A 21,868-nucleotide genomic window follows, 5' to 3' on the forward strand; every position below is an offset into this window, starting at 1 on the left:
ATTTGGTCTTGAATCAGAATTAAATAAGAACAAGCTTTAGATGTGAAAAGTAAAATCTGAATTTGTGTCTGATTAAAAGTCAAGCTTATATTTGACTTTTTGTTTTATATTAATTTTTTACATAGATTAACCCTTCTTAATAATATTTATAATTAGTATTATAATAATTCCTTACAAGGATTGGTCCATTTAATATTTTTAATATTAATAAATTGCATGTTTAATCATAAATAGATATAATTAACAAGCATTTCTTCTCAGTCACAAAAGTTTATACTTGACATGGGAAATAGAAAATTATTTTTTCAGTGTCATATCTATGTCAATATTGCTGTCCCACCTTCCATTTTAATATACCGTGTGTTAAATATGCCATATGATACACTAAGACTTCCCTGGTGGCTCAGCTGGTAAAGAATCTGCCTGCCTGTGCAGGAGACCCAGGTTCAATCCCTGGGTCGGGAAGATCCCCTGGAGAAGGAAATGGCAACCCACTCCAGTATCCTTGCCTGGAGAATTCTATGGACAGAGGAGCCTGGTAGGCTATAGTCCATGGGGTCACAAAGAGTCAGACACGACCAAGCGACTACCACAAACTGACACACAGAATGGGTAATACTAAATATACCTAGGGAAACAGATGCCTCTCTCCATCACCCCAATCATAAAATTCAATTGAAAAACATCCTTAAGCACCTATAACATTCAGCAATACTCATTGAAATCTCATGAAGAACAAGGTACTTTAGATTAAATAGTATTTCTGAGAGTCCTAGTCATAAAGGGACTCCCTCATTTATGGAACACTGGCTCCTGTGCTGCTCATTTGCCTAATTTCTTTCAGTTCCATTCCTCACTCTTTCCCAACTTTATTTTCTTTCACTGAAAGCTGATCCCCATAAGCTTCCTTTCCCAAAAGCTCCCTTACCAAAGAGTTTCCTTTTGAATTTGGGCAGTGAGAGACACTGGTTGGAGATGGGAGGGCAGGAAGAAGGAAAATTACAGAATACTGCTCCTCCTTCCTCTCTGCTTGGGCTGCATTTCCACTGTGCCCCCACCCAGTTCCCTGTACTGGGCTCTGCTCCTAGCAGTGGTTCCCCCTCTGTTGAAAGTCTGGTAACACCACCTCCTTCCTATGTCCTTCCTTCCTTGGAGGCAATAACAGCTTCCTAGTGTTGCTAATATCTGACTTTTCCTCAGTGTCTTCTGTATCCTTTCAATTCTCCAAACACCTTTGTAACCAGCATTTTATTCTCTCTGTTGAGCTCCTTGTTTTCTATAAGACTCTGATTGAACGCCTTGACGTAGTTTTTGTTTTCCTGCGTGCATGTGTGCTAAGTTGCTTCAGGTATGTCAGACTCTTTGAAACTCTATGGACTGTAGCCTGCCAGGCTTCTCTGTCCATGAGATCCTCCGGGCAAGAATGCTGGAGTGGGTTGCCATGCCCTCCTCCAAGGGATCGTCCCGACTCAGGGATCGAACCTGCATCTCCTGCATTGCAGGTGGATTCTTTACTCCTGAGCCACCAGGGAAGCCATTGTTTTCCTGAGTAGACTCCAATTTATATGATTCCCACCCACAGCCTAAGCTGGGTTCATATGAGAACTCAGCCAAACCTAGTGGCCTGATAGAGTGTGGAGGTGTCTATTCCTCTGAAGACTCAATGAACTTTTAAGAAAGCACTTAGCCTCAGAGAGGAAAAAAAGGACATTGGATCCAGGTCAGAGAGAAAGGGTTTTATTCAGGTTATCCCCAAATAGAGCTTTATTAGAAGGTACAGTTCCAGGCAGCAGGAGGAAGAAAAAAAAGATGAGGAAAAATAGAACTAAATAAAAAGTGAAACCTTACTGAAATGACTATATCTGCACAGTAAGATGTATAGATTTCTTCCAGATCAGAACCACTGTGCCTTTTAAAGTCTGTTGATGGAGGTAGAGAAGGGAAGAGAAAGGTTTTATTTATGGTAAGGAATTTATCTGCTGGCTCCTTTCCTTCTCTCTACCTCTCTTTAAAATTAAATCAATTTTTTATTGAGGTACAATTGACACATGACATTATATTAGTTTCAGGCATATAACATAATGATTCAATATCTGTATATATTGTGACATGATCATCAAATAAGTCTACTTAACATCTGTCACCATACATAGTTAACAACTTTTTTCATGTGATGAGAACGTCTAAGATCTACTCTCTTATCAACCTTCAAGTATGCGATACAGTATTATTGACTATAGTCACCATGCTATACATTGCATCCCTATGATTTATTTATTTTAAAACTAGAAATTTGTTTCAGTTTTGACTGCTTCCCAAACCCCTGCCTCTGGCAATCATCAATATGTTCTCTGTATCTTTGAAAGCTGTTCTATTTTTTTTGTTTGTTTTTATTTGTTTTTTCACATTCCACATAGAAGTGAGGTCATAAGGCATTTGTCCTTCTCTGTCTAACTTATTTCTCTTAGCATCCTGCTTTCAAGGTCCATCCATGTTGGCAAGATTTCCTTCTTTTTGTATGGCTGAATAATATTCCATTGTGTGTGTGTGCATGTATGTATCACACTTTTTTTATCCATTCATCTATCAATGGACACTTGGGTTGTTTTTACATCTTGGTTATTGTACATAATGTGGCAATGAGCACAGGGTTGTATATATCTTTTCAGGTTAAGAGTTTTTGTTTTCTTTGGATACTCACCAGTGTAATTTCTAAATCATGTGACAGTTCTATTTTTAATTTTCTGAAGGATTTCCATATTGTTTTCCATAGATACTACACCAATTTACATTCCACCAACAGTGCACAAGGGTTACCTTTTCTCCACATCCTCACCAACACCTGTTATTTCTTGTCTTTTTTATATTAGCCATTCTAACAAAAGTGAGATGATATATTTCACTGTAGTTTCGATTAGTGAAATTATGCATCTTTTCATGTACCTATTGGCCATCTGTATATCTTCTTTGGAAAAATGTTTACTCAGACTCTCTGCCCATTTTTAAATCAGATTGGTTCTTTTTTTGCTACTGAGTTCTTTATGTTTTAGATATTAACTCCTTATTAGATATATAACCTGCAAATCTTTTCTGGTAGGTTGCCTTCTCATTTTGTTGATGGTTTCCTTTGCTGTGCAGAAGCTTTTTACTTTGATATAACCCTTATTTGTTTATTTTTGCCTTTTGTTGCTTTTGGTGTCAAATCCAAAAAGTTATTGCTAACAAATCACTGCAAAGGAACTTACTGCTTATGGGTTCTAGGAATTTTGTGGTTTCAGATCTTACTTTCAAGCCTTTAATCCACTTTGAGTTAATTTTTGTATATGGTATAAGATAGTGGCCCAGTTTCATATTTTTACATTTGGCTGTCCAGTTCTCCCAGCACCATTTATTGAAAAGACTATCCTTTCCCCATTGTATATTCTTGCCTACTTTTCCATGAATTGATTGGCTGTATGTGCATGGGTTTATTTCTGGGTTTTCTATACTGCATCGCTGCTTTAAGTGTCTATTTCTACACCAATACCATACTGTTTTGATCCCTACAGCTATGTAGCATAGTTTGGAATTAGGAGGAATGGTGCCTTCAGCTTTGTTTTCTGTTTTTTGTCAATATTCCATTGGCTGTTTGAGTTCTTTTGTGGTTCCACACAAATTTTAAGATTGATCATTGTATTTCTGTGAAAAATTCCGCTGGAATTTTGATAGGAATTGTATTGAATCTGTAGATTGCTGTGGGTGATCTGAATATTTTTAACAATATTGATTCTTCCAATCTGTGATTACCAAATATCTTTCCATTTGTTTGTCTTGTCTTCAATTTCTTTCATCAATATCTTATAGTTTTCAGTGTACAGGTCTTTTACTTCCTTGGTCAAATTTATTCCCAGGTATTCCATCTTTCCACCTCTTGTGGAAATTTAAATTTTGCCATGTAGCTGGTTGCTGGTATCAGAGAAGAGGTGAGGATTCTTGAGGCTCTCCCTCCAGCAAGGAACTGAGACTAGGGAGCAGGTGGAGCTGAACAAAGCTGGGGTTAGCAACAGCGACAATCGCAAGTACACTATAGTGTCTGTTTCCTGGATTTTCCTCCAATCAGTTCCCACGGGCTCAGGCTTGAGTTAGCAAAGGATATGTGATAGCAAAAAAGGATATGAAAACAAAAAGCTGTTCAACTAAAGCCTCTGCGGGCCTCAGCAGCTTTTGCCCCACCAGTGGCATGGCAGCATCAAGAGATGGCACTGGTGGCATGGCAGAGAAGCCAGTTGCTGGCTTATGCAGACACAGAAGATGGTAGCATCAGTTTTAGCTGCAGTAGGAAATGAATTTCTAGACGTTGGCCGCAGCAGGGTGTTGACAGGAGACATGAACCAGCCACCCAGTGCGAAAGGTGTCTGTGTCCTTACTGCTGTCCGTAGTGGCTTCAGTGGCACAGATGCTGCTCTGGGCATTGGTAGCAGCAAAAGACATAGCCACAGTGAGGCTGAGCAAGAGAGTAGGCAATGCTGATGCCAGTGGCCTTCGAATGGAGCATTCTGCAAAGTGACTGGTATAATCACCGTACTTTACCCGTAGGCAGGGTGGTTATAACTGATGTGAGCAAGATTTTGGTTATTGCCACTAAGGAATGGATCTACTAGGGTGATTCAGAGAGAGATCTCTGCAGCCCACTAAACCAAACACATTTTTCCTATCAGATATTAATTCTTTTACTGAAAAGTAAGTTGCTCAAGAGCCATATCGCCAGCATCAAGTAGAAGAAATATTGGTATAAACCTTACCATGTCAAATCCATGTTCTTTTCTGATTCTGTTGTACTGCAGTTTCTGCATGATTTGACCTTAACTAACTGACTTTAAATAATGTCCAAGAAGGGCAGGTACATGTTAGGCGTGGAAGCAGACTATTCTGCAGGATTTCATCTACCCATTCCCGATCCAGATCAAAGGGTGGGGCTCCTGAGCAGTTGGGCAAAGTGCCAATGATAGGGACACTGAAATACACTTGGAAATGCACAGGATCTACAAGTGTACTTCCCAGAGCTCCTCAAGGAGAGTGTGACATGTGGCCAGGAGGTGGGGTGTGTGGGGGAGGCCCACCCGAGTGTTATTTCACAAGGAAAGAGATGGCCAGTAATTTGCCTTCTAAAATGGCATAGGCTTTACCTAAAGAACTCTGGCTCTGGCAACATCACACCTCCTTTAGTCTTCATCCACATAGCTTCACCTACAGCCACATTGCTTCATCCACATCCCTCTTCTAGGGAATTTTCAAGTGAATGTTGAAGGGCAATTATAGAAAACTATCAACATTTGGGAACTGACAAATGATGGTGTGATCTCTTCGCACTTTCCTCTCAACCCTGACATACCAGGCATCTCTGGCTCTGGTCCTTACGGCCTCTCCCTCAGACTATTGTTATGGCTTTCAGCCTGCCTGCTCTGATTCTTCTTAAGCAATGTCTCAAGACTGCACTTCCTGAAGCTACTCATCTCATGTTCATGTTTCAAAGCCCCCAATGGTTTCCCACCTACAACCCAATGAGGCCCAACACCTTAGAAGTGAGTTCAGGAGTATCCAGAACCTGATCCCATCACAATCTTAACTTTGTTTTCTGCTATTCCTTTTCCTTCTCTTTACTCTGGTCAAACCAAAATACTCACTACTTTGTTTTATACCATGTGCAGCATCTTTTCATGCCTCTGCTCATGAAATTCCCTCAGGTTACATTGCTCCTTCCCCCCTCCCTCCATCCACCCACATCCAAATCCATTCCAGACTTTAAGGCCCAACTCAATGCCATCTCCTCCCTGGAGTCTTCTCTGATTTACCAATCTAACGGTCAGACTTCAGGAGCATTTCATCTATTCCACACCTGAAGAATGGAGCACGTATATAGCTGACTATTGTAGCTGACTGATGTACCTCTTATTTTCCCTGTAACAAACCTTCAATTCCTGGAAGATCCCCCCAGGGGCTTGTCTAACTTCTCTGTACTTATATAGTCCAGGGCTAGTAAGGCATCTTGCATCCACCTGCTGGAAGTATACTGACATTCTTAAAATGTTTAAAAGGAAATGATTGTGTGTAGTTCCTCCTCTCCTACCACTGAAATAAGTTTATCACAGTGAGAAACAATGTAACCTGCTTTAATAATATATAAGCATCATTTAAAAAGCAAACATAATCATAGGCATAATCATGAGATTATGCCTGAGAGATTAAGGATGTTTAAAATGCATTGCTCTTGCTCAGGTTTGAAACTATATGCACAAAAGGAGTGGGGGGAAAGTTAAATGCGGCTAAGAAAGAACTAATTGGAATATTGATATTAAAAAAAAGTAGTGATCTATATGTAAAAAGGAATGTTTTCCATCCTCAACTGGGACAATCAGAAGTGCAGTTCTTGGGAGTTCCCTGGTGAATCCTTCCCAGTTAGGATTCAGTGCTTTCACTGCCATGGTCCGGTTCAGTCCCTGGTCGGGGATCCCAAAAGCCAAGTGGCCAAAATTAAGGAAAAAAGTATGATTCTGATCTCCAGGTATGTGAATGGCCAATAGATAAAGCAAAGTAACAAGCCCCTAATGAATAGGGGAAACCAGTAATGAACTATTTCACGCTAGTGTAGGAATTTGGTAAATACCCGGTGCCTTATCCTTATCCATTCATTCACTGTACACATAGTTATGAGCTCCTGTTACGTGTTAGTCATTTCTCTTAGCACTGGGGACATAAAGGTGAACAAGATCCCTGCTTTCATTGTGCTTCCATTCATATAAGAGGAACCAGTGAACACTTAAGTGAAAAAGTTCATCTCAGGTGGTGAAAAGTGTAATGAAGAAAATAAAATAAGATGATATAATGGCAAATGACTGGTGGGGTACACTGATACAATCAGAAAAAGCCTATACAATGAAGTAACTTTTATTCTGAGAACTGAATGTCAAGGAACTAGCTATGAAAAGCACTGATGGAAGAGCATTCTAGGAGCAGAGAACAGGTGGATTGACATTTTGGATCAGTTAATTCTTTCTTTTGGGCAAAGGTGCTGTGCATTTTTGGATGCTACTTAGCATTCCTGGGTGCTACCCACTAGATATCATTAGCAGCTCCCTCACTCTGCCCCTACTTGTGACAATCATAACGTCTCCAAATTTTGTTGAATGTTTCCTGTGGGGCAAAACTTGTTTGAGAATCACTGTAAAGGCTCAGAGTCACAATTAGGATTGAGGTATCCAATGAACTGAACCAAGGTCAGAAGGCATTTTTAACACTTGCTCCCCTACATGACAAAATTATTTTCCATAATAATTGTGTAGCAATCCATAACAATCATTTGTATTGACTCTTATGTTGTAAAATAACTAGCAATTAAAAAAGAAAATTTTTTTAAAAATTTTTAAAAATAAATAGATAAATAAAAAAGAAATTTTGCCTGCAGTGCCTGGGAGAACTCTGAATTAACTTCCATGTTAAATACAATGTTTATTAAAAGGTAAAGAATAAAAAGGTGCTCATTTAACTTACCTATATATTATTAAAACTCTACAGATTTTTGGCAGCTGTTCAGAATTTAGACCAACAAATGCTTTTTTTCAAGGAAGTATTTTATCACTGACTTAGTTTGGAATTGCTGATTCAGGCTGGTAATAAAAAGGTGACTTAGTGGATTTTACCATGGTTTTGTATTTTTCTGTGGCCAGTGCATCCCCTTCTTGCCTGCACCCAGAGCTGACCTCACCCATCATTCTGCCCTTGATTGACCAATGATGACAGGAGGTTAGCCCAGAGGGGCAAGTGGAGCCAGAGAACAAGCAACTATGGAAACTACTGGTAAGGATTTGGGTTTTGTTTTTTTTAACTTGAATTTTATGTGCAGAAGAAAGTCAGTAGAAGGTATGGAACAAAAGAGTAATTTAATCTAAATTTTTTTTCTAATATAATCATCTGGCATAAGTAGAAGCAGGAAGATGAGTGAGGAGTCTGAAGAGCTCCTATGAGGAGCTCAGGTGAGTGTTTGCAGTGACTGAGATGAGGCAACCATGGCAGGTGGGGTAGTGTGAGCCTAGTAGGGTAACTTTGAAGGTAAAAGGCACATGGTGAGCTATGCCACTGGTTTTTTCCATAGTTCTGGCCTCCCCAAGAGATCTGATGGATGTTAGTCTGAACCAGAAAATTAAAAGCCATCAAAAAAAAAAAAGGAATTAAGGGATAAACTGGGAGTATGGGATTAACATATACACATATATAAGATAGAAAAAACCACAAAGACCTACTGAATAACATAGGGAATATATTCAATATCTTATAATAATTACATATAATGGAAAAGAATCTGTTAAAGAATATATATATATATATGCAGCAAAGAATCACTTTAAAAAGGAATTAGTATTTATGAAATCAGTCAGTTAGAAATGTAAAAGGATAAGCAGCCTGAAAGAACCTACATTTCAGGATCATCATATATACTCTCCTATATATAAAATAGGAGAAGGAAACGACAGCCCACTTTTTGGAGAAGGAAATGGCAACCCACTCCAGTATTCTTGCCTGGAGAATCCCAGGGACAGGGGAGCCTGGTGGACTGTCGCCTATGGGGTCGCATAGGGTCGGACACGACTGAAGCGACTTAGCAGCAGCAGCAGCATATATAAAATAGATAACCAACAAAGATCTGCTGAATTGCACAGGGAACTACACTTAATATTTTGTAATAACCTATAAGAGAAAATAATCTGAAAAAGAAGATATATATATATAAAACATGAAATTATAAGTCAATAATATTTCAATAAAATAAAATAAGCCCTACAATGCTGAACCCAAGTAAAGGCTCTGAGTTAATATATCATTGTTAGAGCTTGTATCTCTCTTTTGGGGGATTGCACTTTTGGAATTACAAAATACTTATTTTGCAATATCAAAAATAAACACCCTGGGAGTATTCAATTAAGAAGTTTAAGAATTCCTGTGCCAATAATAAAAATTAACATGCAATAATTGAAGCTAGGAAAGAGGGAAGATTCCTAAAATATTGCTGATTTTGAAAACCTGGCTTCTGGGCACTAGTACCAAACCAAATCCCAGAGACAAAGTTTTTGAGTGAAATAGCAAAGAATAGTTTTATTACTTTGCCAGGCAAAGGGAGAAACAGTGGGCTCCTGCCCTCAAAAACTGTGTGGCAACTAGGGAGGATTTGGTGAGCACTTTTATAACAACAGTGCAAAGGCGGGGTTGCTGATAAGATCAGGGTGTGTCAGGGCCTGCAATCCTATAATCTGGCCTCAGGTGATCTTTTCTGAAATAAAAAATGCCAACTCCATTTGTTGGGGGTTTTAATTCTGTAAAGAGTTCAAAGATAGTATTGTGCATCCCTTGAGGCAGAGCCAGAACCCTGCCCCAAGGTTCAGTTCAGTTCAGTCACTCAGTCCTGTCCGACTCTTTGCGACCCCATGGACTGTAGCGTGCCAGGCCTCCCTGTTTATGCCCAGCTCCCGGAGTTTACTCAAACTCATGTCCATTGAGTCGGTGATGCCATCCAACCGTCTCGTCCTCTGTCGTCCCCTTCTCCTCCTGCTTTCAATCTTTCCCAGCATCAGGGTCTTTTCAAATGATCTTTCCCAGATCAGGGTCTTTTCAGTTCTTCCAATCAGGAGGCCAAAGTATTGGAGTTTCAGCTTCAGCATCAGTCCTTCCAATGATTTCCTTTAGGATGGACTGGTTGGATCTCCTTGCTGTCCAAGGGACTCTACACTCTGTAAAGGAGTCTTCTCCAACACCACAGTTCAAAAGCATCAACTCTTCGGCACTCAGCTGTCTTTATAGTCCAACTCTCACATCCATACATGACTCCTGAAAAATCCATAGCTTTGACTAGATGGAACTTTGTTGGCAAATATCAACTGCTTTATAATATGCTGTCTAGGTTGGTCATAGCTTTTCTTCCAAAGAGTCTTTTAGTTTCATGGCTGCAGTCACCATCTGCAGTGATTTTGGAGCCCCCCAAAAATAAAGTCTGTCACTGTTTCCACTGTTTCCCCATATTTGCCATGAAGTGATGGGATTGATGCCATGATATTTGTTTTCTGAATGCTGAGTTTTAAACCAACTTTTTCACTCTCCTCTTTCACCTTCATCAAGAGGCTCTTTAGTTCTTCTTCGCTTTCTGCCATAAAGATGGTGTCATCTGCATATCTGAGGTTATTGATATTTCTCCTGGCAATCTTGATTCCAGCTTGTGCTTCTTCCAGCCCAGCGTTTCTCATGATGTACTCTGCATAGAAGTTAAATAAGCAGGGTGACAATATACAGCCTTGACATAACTCCTTTCCCAATTTGGAGCAAGTCTGTTGCTCCATGTCCAGTTCTAACTGTTGCTTCCTGACCTGCATACAGATTTCTTAAGAGGCAGGTCAGATGGTCTGGTATTTCCATCTCTTTAAGAATTTTCCACAAGGTTACAGTATCATTTCTTGGCTTCTCCTCCCTTGTCTCTCTATCCCCTCCCTTCCTTGGTTAGCAACTGTTCAAATCTGTCCTTTTTAACTCTGGAAAGGTCATAGAGTCTGGAGTCTGTTCACTATAAACAAAGAACAGGGGACATAGTAGGCCCACAAGGTCCTGCAAAGTTTCAATTTAAAAAAATAATCTGTTTTATGTGAGAGTCATGTTCCCAGAAGCAAAACCTAAGGAGAAAGCCAAAAAAGGCAGACAATATAGATTTAAAAAAACATAAGCATCTACACTCTGTAAAATCCATATCCTTGAGGGGTGGTTTACATGGAAATTTTGATTTGGAGCTGGAGGGGAAGGTGTCTGCATGTGTTTGCATCTTGTGGTCTCAGAGTTTCTAGAATGAGGAAAAAACTGGGAAGTTGATAATATCTTTAAAAGCATACTGCTCCAGAAAACATAAGCAGAGGGAGGAGCTAAGATGGTGGAGGAATAGGACTGGGAGACCACTTTCTCCTCTACAAATTCATCGAGAGATCATTTGAACGCTGAGCAAACTCCACAAAACAACTTCTGATCACTAGCAGAGGACATGAGGTATCCGGAAAAGCAGCCCATCGTCTTTGAAAGGAGGTAGGACAAAATATAACAGGAAACATAAGCAATGAAAATTCATTATATTTAGCATAGTTTTCAGGAAGCTCTTCAATACAGCTCCTGCCTACCTTTTCAGTCTCAAGTCTCCTTCCATCTTTCCCAGCCTTTGTTTCAAGATTGTCAACTCATTTACAGACTATACCTTTTGTTGCTTTGTATCTCCAAAGCTTCTGTGCCTGAGCCAGAGAAGGCATACAATAGATATTTGTTGAACAGATAGATGAATAAATGGAAATTGGAGTGGGTTGCTGTTTTCCTTCTCCAGGGATCAAACTCTTGTCTCCTACATTGGCAGGTGGAGTCTTTACCACTGAACCATTAGGGAAACCTTCAATATAGATGAGATCCCACTTATTCTTTCTGATTTCCTCTTACCATAGAGGAGAGAATTGTTGTGACGGAAAGTAACAAAAATAAGTGAAAATATAAGGAGCATCATTTTCTGAGATAATTAGGACATGTCCAACCTTCTCAGTCTGGTCTTATACAGAGCTCCTTAACTAAAAGACTGACGAGAGAAGAGCAAAATGGAAGGCTGGGCATTTGGAATCACTGACTCCTAATTGGAGCTTAGAAACTCACTCACACTTTACCACGTTTGAAAATTTATATAGTATCTGGTGAAGAATGAGCTCAGAAATCCTTTTCGAAATCTTTGCTGCTGCTTCGAAATCTTTAGTCCCAACTAAATGATATTTACACTAGTGAATTTTTATTGTTATTGTTTCCCAGGGGCTATATGCTTAGAGAATAGGAAAGCTCAGCTCCTTTGCTGCCAGGTGGGACAAACTCTGAGATGTAACATACACTCCTGAGCACCCTTGCAAGATCAGGCTGTTGCCACCACTCCAGGACTAAGTTTGAGATAGCATCTTTGTTTGGCTTCCTCCCTCATGTTACCCAAAAAACTGGATTTGCCTTTTAGTGGGTGTGGAGCCAAAAGACACAACCAAGCCAAAGATAGGGAGAAGGACTTATTTACTGGCAGTAGGTAAGAACACCAGGGATCTTTCCCAAAGCAGTATCTCCTTGAACAGCAAAATGGAGAAAATTTTAAGTTAAGGCTTATGCACATATTCATGAAGCAACTTGGATGGTCCACAGAGTTTAAGCTTTAGTTGACTGAAGTCTCAGGGGTTAGAAAAGGTCAACATCATCCTCCCTTAGGTTCCAGCTGATCTAAATACTTCAGGTTAATCTTTAACATTGAAACAAAACCAGGAGTCTTTACAACTGATAAGTTATCTTTGCTATTCTTACTTCTCTTGCCTGATAACAGTTATTTGTTTCTGTATTCTTTTGTTTCCTTAAATCATTTATTACTGAAACCTGTGCTTGGACTAGTATTGTGGTCAGGCTTAGATCAACAGAACAACACAAGACTCTACACATGGACATCACCAGATGGTCAACACCAAAATCAGATTGATTATATTCTTTGCAGCCAAAGATGGAGAAGCTCTATACAGTCAGAGAAAACAAGACAGGGAGCTGACTGTGGCTCAGATAATGAACTCCTTATTGCCAAATTCAAGCTTAAATTGAACAAAGGGGGAAAAAAACTAAGCCATTCAGGTATGACCTAAATCAAATCCCTTATGATTATACAGTGGAAGTGAGAAATAGATTTAAGGGACTAGATCTGATAGACAGAGTGCCTGATGAACTATGGACAGAGGTTCATGACATTGTACAGGAGAGAGGGATCAAGACCATCCCCAAGAAAAAGAAATTCAAAAAAGCAAAATGGCTGTCTGAGGAGGCCTTACAAATGCTGTGAGAAGGAGAGAAGTGAAAAGCAAAGGAGAAAAGGAAAGATATACCCATTTGAATGCAGAGTTCCAAAGAATAGCAAGAAGAGATAAGAAAGCCTTCCTCAGTGATCAGTGCAAAGAAATAGAGGAAAACAATAGAATGGGAAAGACTAGAGATCTCTTCAAGAAAATTAGAGATACCAAGGGAACATTTCATGAAAAGATGGGCACAATAAAGGACAGAAATGGTATGGACTTAACAGAAGCAGAAGATATTAAGATGAGGTGGCAAGAATACACAGAAAAACTGTACAAAAAAGATCTTCACGATCCAGATAATCACAATGGTATAATCACTCACCTCGAGTCAGACATCCTGGAATGTGAAGCCAAGTGAGCCTTAGGAAGCATTACTGCAAACAAAGCTAGTGGAGGTGGTGGAATTCCAGGTGAGCTATTTCAAATCCTAAAAGATGATGCTGTGAAAGTGCTGCACTCAATATGCCAGCAAATTTGGAAAACTCAGCAGTGGCCACAGCACTGGAAAAGGTCAATTTTCATTCCAATCCCAAAGAAAGGCAATGCCAAAGAATGCCCAGACTACCACACAATTGCACTCATCTTACACGCTAGTAAAGTAATGTTCAAAATTCTCCAAGCCAGGCTTCAGCAATACGTAAACCGTGAACTTCCAGATGTTCAAGCTGGTTTTAGAAAAGGCAGAGGAACCAGAGATCAAATTGCCAACATCCGCTGCATCATCGAAAAAGCAAGAGAGTTCCAGAAAAGCATCTATTTCTGTTTTATTGACTATGCCAAAGCCTTTGACTGTGTGGATCACAATAAACTGTGGAAAATTCTGAAAGAGATGGGAATAACAGACCACCTGATCTGCCTCTTGAGAAACCTGTATTCAGGTCAAGAAGCAACAGTTAGAACTGGACATGGAACAACAGACTGGTTCCAAATAGGAAAAGGAGTACGTCAAGGCTGTATATTGTCACCCTGCTTATTTAACTTATATGCAGAGTACATCATGAGAAATCTTGGACTGGATGAATCACAAGCTGGAATCAAGATTGCCGGGAGAAATATCAGTAACCTCAGATATGCAAATGACACTACACTTATGGCAGAAAAGGAAGAAGAACTAAAGAGCCACATGATGAAAATGAAAGAGGAGAAAGAAAAAGTTAGCTTAAAGGTCAACATTCAGAAAACTAAGATCATGGCATACGGTCCTATCACTTCATGGCAAATAGGTGGGGAAACAGTGGAAATAGTGGCTGACTTTATTTTTCTGGGCTCCAGAGTCACTGCAGATGGTGACTGCTGCCATGAAATTAAAAGATGCTTACTCCTTGGAAGGAAAGTTATGACCAACCTAGATAGCATATTAAAAAGCAGAGACATTGCTTTGTCAACAAAGGTCCATCTAGTCAAGGCTATGTTTTTTCCAGTAGTCATATATGAATGTGAGAGTTGGACTAAAAAGAAAGCTGAGTGCAAAAGAATTGATGCTTTTGAACTATGGTGTTGGAGAAGACTCTTGAGAGTCCCTTGGACTGCAAGAAGATCTAACCAGTTCATCCTAAAGGAAATCAGTCCTGAATGTTCATTGGAAGGACTGATGCTAAAGCTGAAACTCCAATACTTTGGCCACCTGATGTGAAGAGCTGACTCATTTGAAAAGACCCTGATGCTGGGAAAGATTGAGGGTGGGAGGAGAAGGGGATGACAGAGGATGAGATGGTTGGATGGCGTCACTGACTTAATGGATGTAGGTTTGTGTCGACTCCGGGAACTGGTGATGGACAGGACACGAGTGAGGGACTGAACTGAACTGAACTTAGATCACAAAATGGCTTAGGCTAGAAATGGCTTCTCTTTTGTCAAACAAGCCTGGTTCTCTTTCTCCAGGTCCCCACCCCTACCCTAGCTGTTTGCACTTCCTGCCCTGCTTCCCTTACTCCTGACTGGTCTCACTGTCAGTACTTTCTTAGTAAATCCCTCACACATAAATCTTCATCTCAGAGAGTAGTTTCTGGAGAATCTGACTTTACATGAGTGTTTACTAAGTGGGGAATATGAAATATATAAAATGCAGTAACAATTTTCAAGGCATTTTCAACCAAGTGAACTTAATTTGAAACTGTGTACGTATTTCTCATTGGAAGATAAACCTCCAATGGGCTTAGAAAACAGCATGATTACATAGACATTCTTGGAATCTTGAAGGCAATCCTTCTGTTTTTATAAAAATTGCCTGCCTTTTGCATAGCAGTAGGTTTGACTATTTGGCCTTACTTCACTAAGTTAAACAAAAACAAGAATTATCAAATGTTTAGATTTACTGGAGCCTTTGGCTCAAGTGGCTTGATGAGTCATTGCTGACAAGCTCACAAGCAGACCTGTAGCTGTATTAAGGCCATAACCTTTGTGGTGGTAAGGTGGGTTTCCCTAGTTTTATTTTTAATCTAACAACACAAGCAGTGCCGGCCACATCAATTAAAACAGGTAAAGAGTCAACCTTCAAAATGACCACAGTCCAGATGGCAGCATGGAAGCTATCAGAGTCATTTAATCTTCCAGAAGATTTATCACTGTTGTAACCCAAGTCTTTCATGTGGGTTTCTGCCACAATCTGACTGTGGACACACAAAAAGAGTCTGGCATTCATGGGTACAGCACAGCACATGAACACAGGTTTGTGCCGTGAACAGGACCCTTGAGTCAGAATGGCTGCTGGGAGAAGCATGCAGCCTCCGCCGACAGGCTTTATGAAGATGGTCATGTTGGTGACCAGGATGTTCAGAGTTCTTGGTGTTACTTCACACCCGCTGCTTGCTCTCACTCTTACCTCTTCTGTTCTCATTCTTAGCTTCTGCCAAACAAATATATCAGCTACATAGTCTCCTTTCTTCTGGTTCTGCCCAGATACTTTCCCGTGCTCTATTCAAAAAGCCTCAGTTTCCCCCCTCAAAAGTTGTTCCTCAAGAATTATCATTTCCCCCACTCTGCCAACATCCCACCCAAGAAATCGAAGCTGCTGTGTCCCACATCATTGCACTGAAAACCTGGAAAGGAGGGTCTGAATGAGTCACCTGGCACCCTGGCCGGAGGGCAGGGCCCCCATGTCTTCACATGGAAATCTTGTTTTAGACGCCCTGAAATCAGGTTTAAGAGCTCATTCTCTATGGTCATGAAAGTTTACAAAATGCTACAGAGAGTTGAATTTAGATGATACAGCTACTTTATTTTGAGTACAATGATTTTTAGCTGAAGGGGGTTTTCAGAGGAAAGCCGTATCTTTTACAGGGTATCATGCTTGTCAAAAGCAATTGAATACTACATAGAGCTCTCAAAGAAAGGTTCGAATGTAATCTGGATATGGTTTGGGTATCTGAAAAAACATAAATTTGACCAAACCTTCTTGTATATGAAATATAACCTAAAACATATTACTTCTGGAAAAAAAATTGAAGCTATTCAAATGCTTTGATTTAAAATTGCTTCCAGCAGCCATTGACTTAGAAATGTCATTTGCCATGTAATGACTTTGCAGACTACAGAGCATGGACTTATTGATTTAAAAGGAGACTTTAATGATCTTACATAAGCCAAAAAGGCTTCATTTAAAATTTATGTGAAAGATATATCAATTGTTGGCCCAAGAACATCTTGTTTTAGACAGATAGCTGTCATTTAAATTACTGGATTTAAGAGAATACATGACATTTATGAGAATACATACCAGACCAAGGTTTTAGTAATCAAGTATCAACTTGTCTCTATAGCCAAGATAATTCAAAACCATGGCACCTATTGTTTGTTCCTATGACACATTTGCTCTCAGACCCATTCACACCATCAAGTCAAGTCAGTCCAAGGCAAAATTATTAGTCTCATCGCCTATTGCTCCATAACTAACTCTCCCAAGTTTAGTGACATAAAACAGCAACTATCAGACTGTGGGTCAAGAATGTGGAAAGGGCACAGGAGAACTGGCTTGTCTCCACTCTGTGATGTCTGTGGCCTCAACTGAAAATGTTGGATAGCTGAGCCTGGAGGATTCCCTCCCAACATGGTGTCTTCACTCACATGGCTGGCTCCTGGGCTGGCTTGCTCCAAGCTGGGCTCAGTGGGGCTTTTAACCAGGGCACCTATATGTGGTCTCTCTGTGTGCCTTGGGCTTCTCCTAGTGTGGCTGATAGGATACAAGAGGGAACATTCCAAGAACAAGGGTTCCAAGAGAACCAGATGGAAGCTGTCTGGCCTTTTCTGACCTTCTTGGAAGCTACACAGCATCGCTTCTGCCATACTCATGGTTTAAAGCACTCATGAGCCCACACAGATTCAACGGGAGGGGTCAATGAGAGGAGGGTCCAAGGATATGTGGTCATTTTTTAAAATCACCACTGTTATGGTTTTGGCAAGATGGAAAAAATATTTCTTGGCTTTGAGTCCTGATTCCTTCATTTCTAAATGGGTGACCTTAGGCTCTTTTCTCTTTCTTTACTTTTCACACTTAGATCATGATCAATCATAAGGTTGCGACAACCTACAAATCCACATTAGAGTGCATAGGTGTTCATGAACAATTGGCTGGTTTTAAGCCTCTTTTTTTCTTAACCATATTTACCTCCTTTCTCAGGCAGGAGCATCCTCAATCTCCCTCCCATAATTCCATTAAAATCTGTTCTTGAAGCCATTGTCCAGAAAGTAGAATCTCCTGGTTGCCCTTCAGTGGCTGAGGAAGGACACGGTGACATGCTTACAGAAATTGCAGCTTGCAGAGGTCACCTACTCTACTATTCAACCATGCTGAAGTGCCCACCCCTGTCCTGGGTTTGGTTAGAATTTCAAATTGCCCCTCTTGTGACTCCTGTAGGAGCCATCGAAAGACATTCTTTAAGCTCTCAGGAATTTCCTTTTCCTTTTTTTTTCTCTAACTTTAAACATTTTATTTTGTATTGGGGTGCAGCCAATTAGCAATACTGTGGTAGCTTCAGGTGAATAGTGAAGGGACTCGGCCATCATATACATGTATCCATTCTCCCCCAAATAAAATGAAATGGACTTCCAGATCAGAGACCCACAGGACAGAATTTTCTGAAGTATGTTCTATTCTTTCTACTTCCTATCCCTGCCTGGTGTCGAGTCAGTTGAGGTAGAGCTGAAGTGAGAAGGTTATTGTTGTCTGTCAGTTGCAAAGTTGTCTGACTCTTTTTGACCCCATGAACGGCAGCACGCCAGGCTTCCCTGTCCTTCACTGTCTCCCAGAGTTTGCTCAAACTCATGTCCATTGAGTCAGTGATGCCATCCAACCATCTCATCCTCTGTCTCCCCTTCTTTTGCCCTCAATCTTTCCCAGCATCAGGGTCTTTGCCAATGAGTTGGCTTTTTGTCTGCTCTTTGCCTCAGATGGCCATAGTATTGGAGTTTCAACTTCAGCATTGGTCCTTCCAATGAATATTCAGGGTTGATTTCCTTTAGGATTGACTGGTCTGATCTCCTTGCTTTTAAAATACACTTTCAGCCTGGCTTCTCCTTCTGCCCAGGTTCTTTACCCTACGTCATTACCCACATCTGCTCCAGCATCCAGAGCAGGTTCACTCATCCTCAGAGCTGAAAAACACAGAATATTTCAAATGTGAAGGGTGGTGAGAACAATATTGTATCCAACTATGATTAAAGAATACCACACTGAGTTATTTCTTCACTGTCATTGTTGCAATTCTTTAGCAACCTCACTGGCCTCTCTATTGTCATTCCTGGTTTTCTCAGGCTCATCTCCACAGGAGTCAGAGCTCTTTTTAGCACCATGTCAGGCCACGTACTTACTTACTTAGAACCCATGATGCCTTCCTATTGCAGTTGGAGTAAAATCTAAGCTCCTTGAAACGTCTTACAAGGACAAGCACGATCAGTCATAAACATTTCTCAGATCTCATTTCCTACCTTAAAGCCAACCAGGCCTGCTCTTGTCCAGATCCTGAGCTTAGAAGGGACTTGCACTTGGTTCAGTGTTCTCCTGACGCTGTTTTGAAGGTTTTAATAAGTTTTGAACCAAAGGCCCTGCATTTTCATTTTGCACTGGGCCCTGCTGTCATGTGGCATGCTCTGACTCTAGCCATACAAGCCTCTTCCTGTCTTCAAACAGGCCTGACACACAGCCACTCCTGCCTCAGGAATTGGCCAGTGGCTGCTCCTTCCTTCTTCTGAGAAAGCTCACTTGTGAGAGGTTTCCTTGGCTGCTTCCTTCTCTCGGGTCTCCCCAGCAGAGAAGCCTTCTCTGACCATCATGTCTTCAATGTCACCTCTCCCCCAGACACCAAAGCATTCCTTCAGAGTCTGCGTCTCTGCCCAGTGTTATGCTGTAGATTTACTGAAGTACAATTGGTTCTTGTCCCTGTAGAAGTTCTTCCCAGGGATGGGACATTACCTGGGTTGGTAATTTCTTTATCTCTGGGACCTAACACACTTCCTGCCACACAGATATTTCTCAGTTCATTTCTGTTGAGTTAACATGTTCCTCAGTAATACAATGAAAGTTGCCTACCTCACTAGCACATTTTAATCCTATGAACTTGGTTGTGAGAAGAGTTTAGACAACACATTTAGAGATGTGCTGCTTTGCTTTAAATGTGGTCCCCTGGCTTTTCTCAGACTGCCACATATTCCCATTTATCTTCATCTCCCTGCCTTTCTCCCCTTTCTTTTCTCTTTCTCTGATTTTCAGTGACTCTAGTTCTACGCTTTAAACATTCATGGTATGAAAAGTTGAGATTAATTTTCTGACTTCGGAGAGAGAAACAAGATAAGTCTGAGGAAGCATCAAGATAATCCCCCAATTCACCCTGAACTGGACAATCTCAGCTGGGGGAGATGCAACTGCCTTGGGTCCTGACTGCTGGCCCATGGCCTGGCCACAACCCACACAGCAGCATGGACCTCAGAGCCCAGGGGTGACTTTGAGATCAGCTAGCCCAACTCGTTCACATTTTGCGCTCTTTCTGGGTGGAATGGATGTCTCAGGTTAGAGGCTAAAAAATGAAGAGAGGAGGGCAAGGGAGGAGATGTAAGAGGCATACTCAGTTTTTTCTAGCTCCTGAGAAGGAATTAAGTTCTTGTGACTACAAGACTAGTTACGTGTTTTCTGACTTTCTCTTAAATGTCTTTTAATTGAAGAGATGATTGTTGACATTTCCAATTGTGGAAAATTTCCAATGTAGTTTGGTATTACTGTCATTCTCCTTGTTCATTTTCAATGAAGTTTTCTACCATTGCTCACTTCCCAGTTTTTAGTCAACACCTATGCTCTCTCTAGATGTGAGTTATCAGTGGTCCTGTGTACCGAGAAGGCAGCAGATGGCAGGTGCCAGGTCATCAGGCTGCCCACTGAAGCCTTCAGCAAGGTAAGATGTTCAAAGGTAAGAGTGTTCAAAGCCTAGGTGTTCTAGAATAGGGTCTTTGGCAGAGTTCTGGCAGCATCTCATCTTTTGTTTTCTTACCCAATTTGTACCTCAGGGGAACAGAAATGTATTAATTATACTCTTAGGTTCTTGATGTACTCTCATCATCAGTCTACACATGATCCTCTATGGTTTACATGTGGATTTTTTGGTTTTAATAATTTTATCCAATTCCCATGAACTCACCACCTGACTCAGAAACTAGAACACTGACAGCACCCTAGCTGTCCAGGTGGTCCTGCCCTTCCTGGCCCCTTGCCTTCCCAAACCCCAAACCTTCAGTAGCCGCTCATTGCCCTAAGTCTTGTGCTGTTCCCTCCCTTTGCTCTTAAACGCATTTCTTTTTTGAAATGTATGACATTCCTCTATGCATCGTCAAAAGCACAACTAGTTTGGGTTTTTCTTAGTGGTGCACAAAGGTATCAAATTGTAAGTAATGTTTGGAGACTTGACCTTATGCCAGACCAGATCCTTCTGCATTAGGTTGAGTGGACAGAGCTCTCAAGCAGTAGTTGTTTATGGCCCTAAAATGACTTGCCGAGGTGGAGAGGACTGCGTGGAGGGGGTCTGACAGCACCAGAACACTCGAGCCCCTTCCTGGGTTTGCCTTTCCTCCAATAGCCCACCTGTGTTCAGGGCAGGGCTTCCAGCCACCCACTTTGTGAGGCTGCTGGATCGCCCACCTGTGCAAACACAGAGCTTCCTGTCACCACGTGGTCGGAGCTGTGCAAGGGTGCGGATGCGGAGTTTTGAGTTTTTAATTTCCTAATGAGAACGACTGTAGACCTGGAAAACAGCTGTTATCCCAGGGGCCACAGCACAAAGTAATTCAATTGTGCCTTTATGATTTCTGTCTTGTCCCTGGCAATTTCCCACAAACCTGAAACATGTTTCGCTACTCACTTTCCATGTCAGGGCGATCACAGGACTGGGCCCTTGGGGAGACGCTGCAGCATGGAATGGTTTTTCACTTGGCGAATTTCAAGTGGAAAGAAGAGGATATTGAGTGACTCACAAAGTCATGGTACAACATAAAGATACTGAGATTGCAAGGATGACCCTGTCCTAAGGAGGGTCCCCTGCCATGTCCTCTTGTCACTGCTATGATTAACCATTATTAAAAACAAGAGGCTGATGTGTCATAGTAGAAAGAACATGGACTTGGACATCAGAAAAAAAATTAATTCAAATCCCACCTGAGTCATTTGCTTGTTGTGTGACCTTGAAACTCTCAGTTAGTTTCCTGATCTCAGTTACTTCCCTACTCCACAGGGTGTCGTGAAATTTACCTGAGATAAGGCATGGAGCTCACAAAGCCTGTGACATAGATTGCAAGGTGCTTAATAACTGGTAGCCTTAGGCCAGGCTCTCACTTCCTCACCCTGAGTCTGCCGCAGCCCCGAGCTCCCAAGCCTTATTCTTTCTCCATTTTGATCAGTCACACTTCATGGTCAGATGAATTATCCCAAAGCAGCGCATGTATATATCACATTTTCTTCCCTCCCCTACCCTAACCCACACCCCTAA

At 41.0% G+C, this 21,868-nt stretch overlaps 1 long non-coding RNA gene across 2 annotated transcripts in view; it reads left to right on the forward strand.

Moving 5' to 3' along the window:
- The first annotated feature begins 475 nt into the window (after positions 1–475).
- The window catches only part of LOC122710133, a 39,708-nt gene continuing 18,315 nt past the window's right edge, over positions 476–21,868 (forward strand). The window contains exons 1-2 of one of the 2 annotated variants that reach the window (XR_006345826.1): positions 476–538; positions 20,197–20,284. This is a non-coding gene — a long non-coding RNA (uncharacterized LOC122710133). Of the gene's footprint in view, positions 539–7,727; positions 7,834–20,196; positions 20,285–21,868 lie in introns of those variants that run through there. The other variant, XR_006345825.1, reaches the window with a different exon arrangement.

This window comes from Cervus elaphus, chromosome 16 (genome assembly GCF_910594005.1).
Source record: "Cervus elaphus chromosome 16, mCerEla1.1, whole genome shotgun sequence".
Classification (NCBI taxonomy): Eukaryota; Metazoa; Chordata; class Mammalia; order Artiodactyla; family Cervidae; genus Cervus; species Cervus elaphus.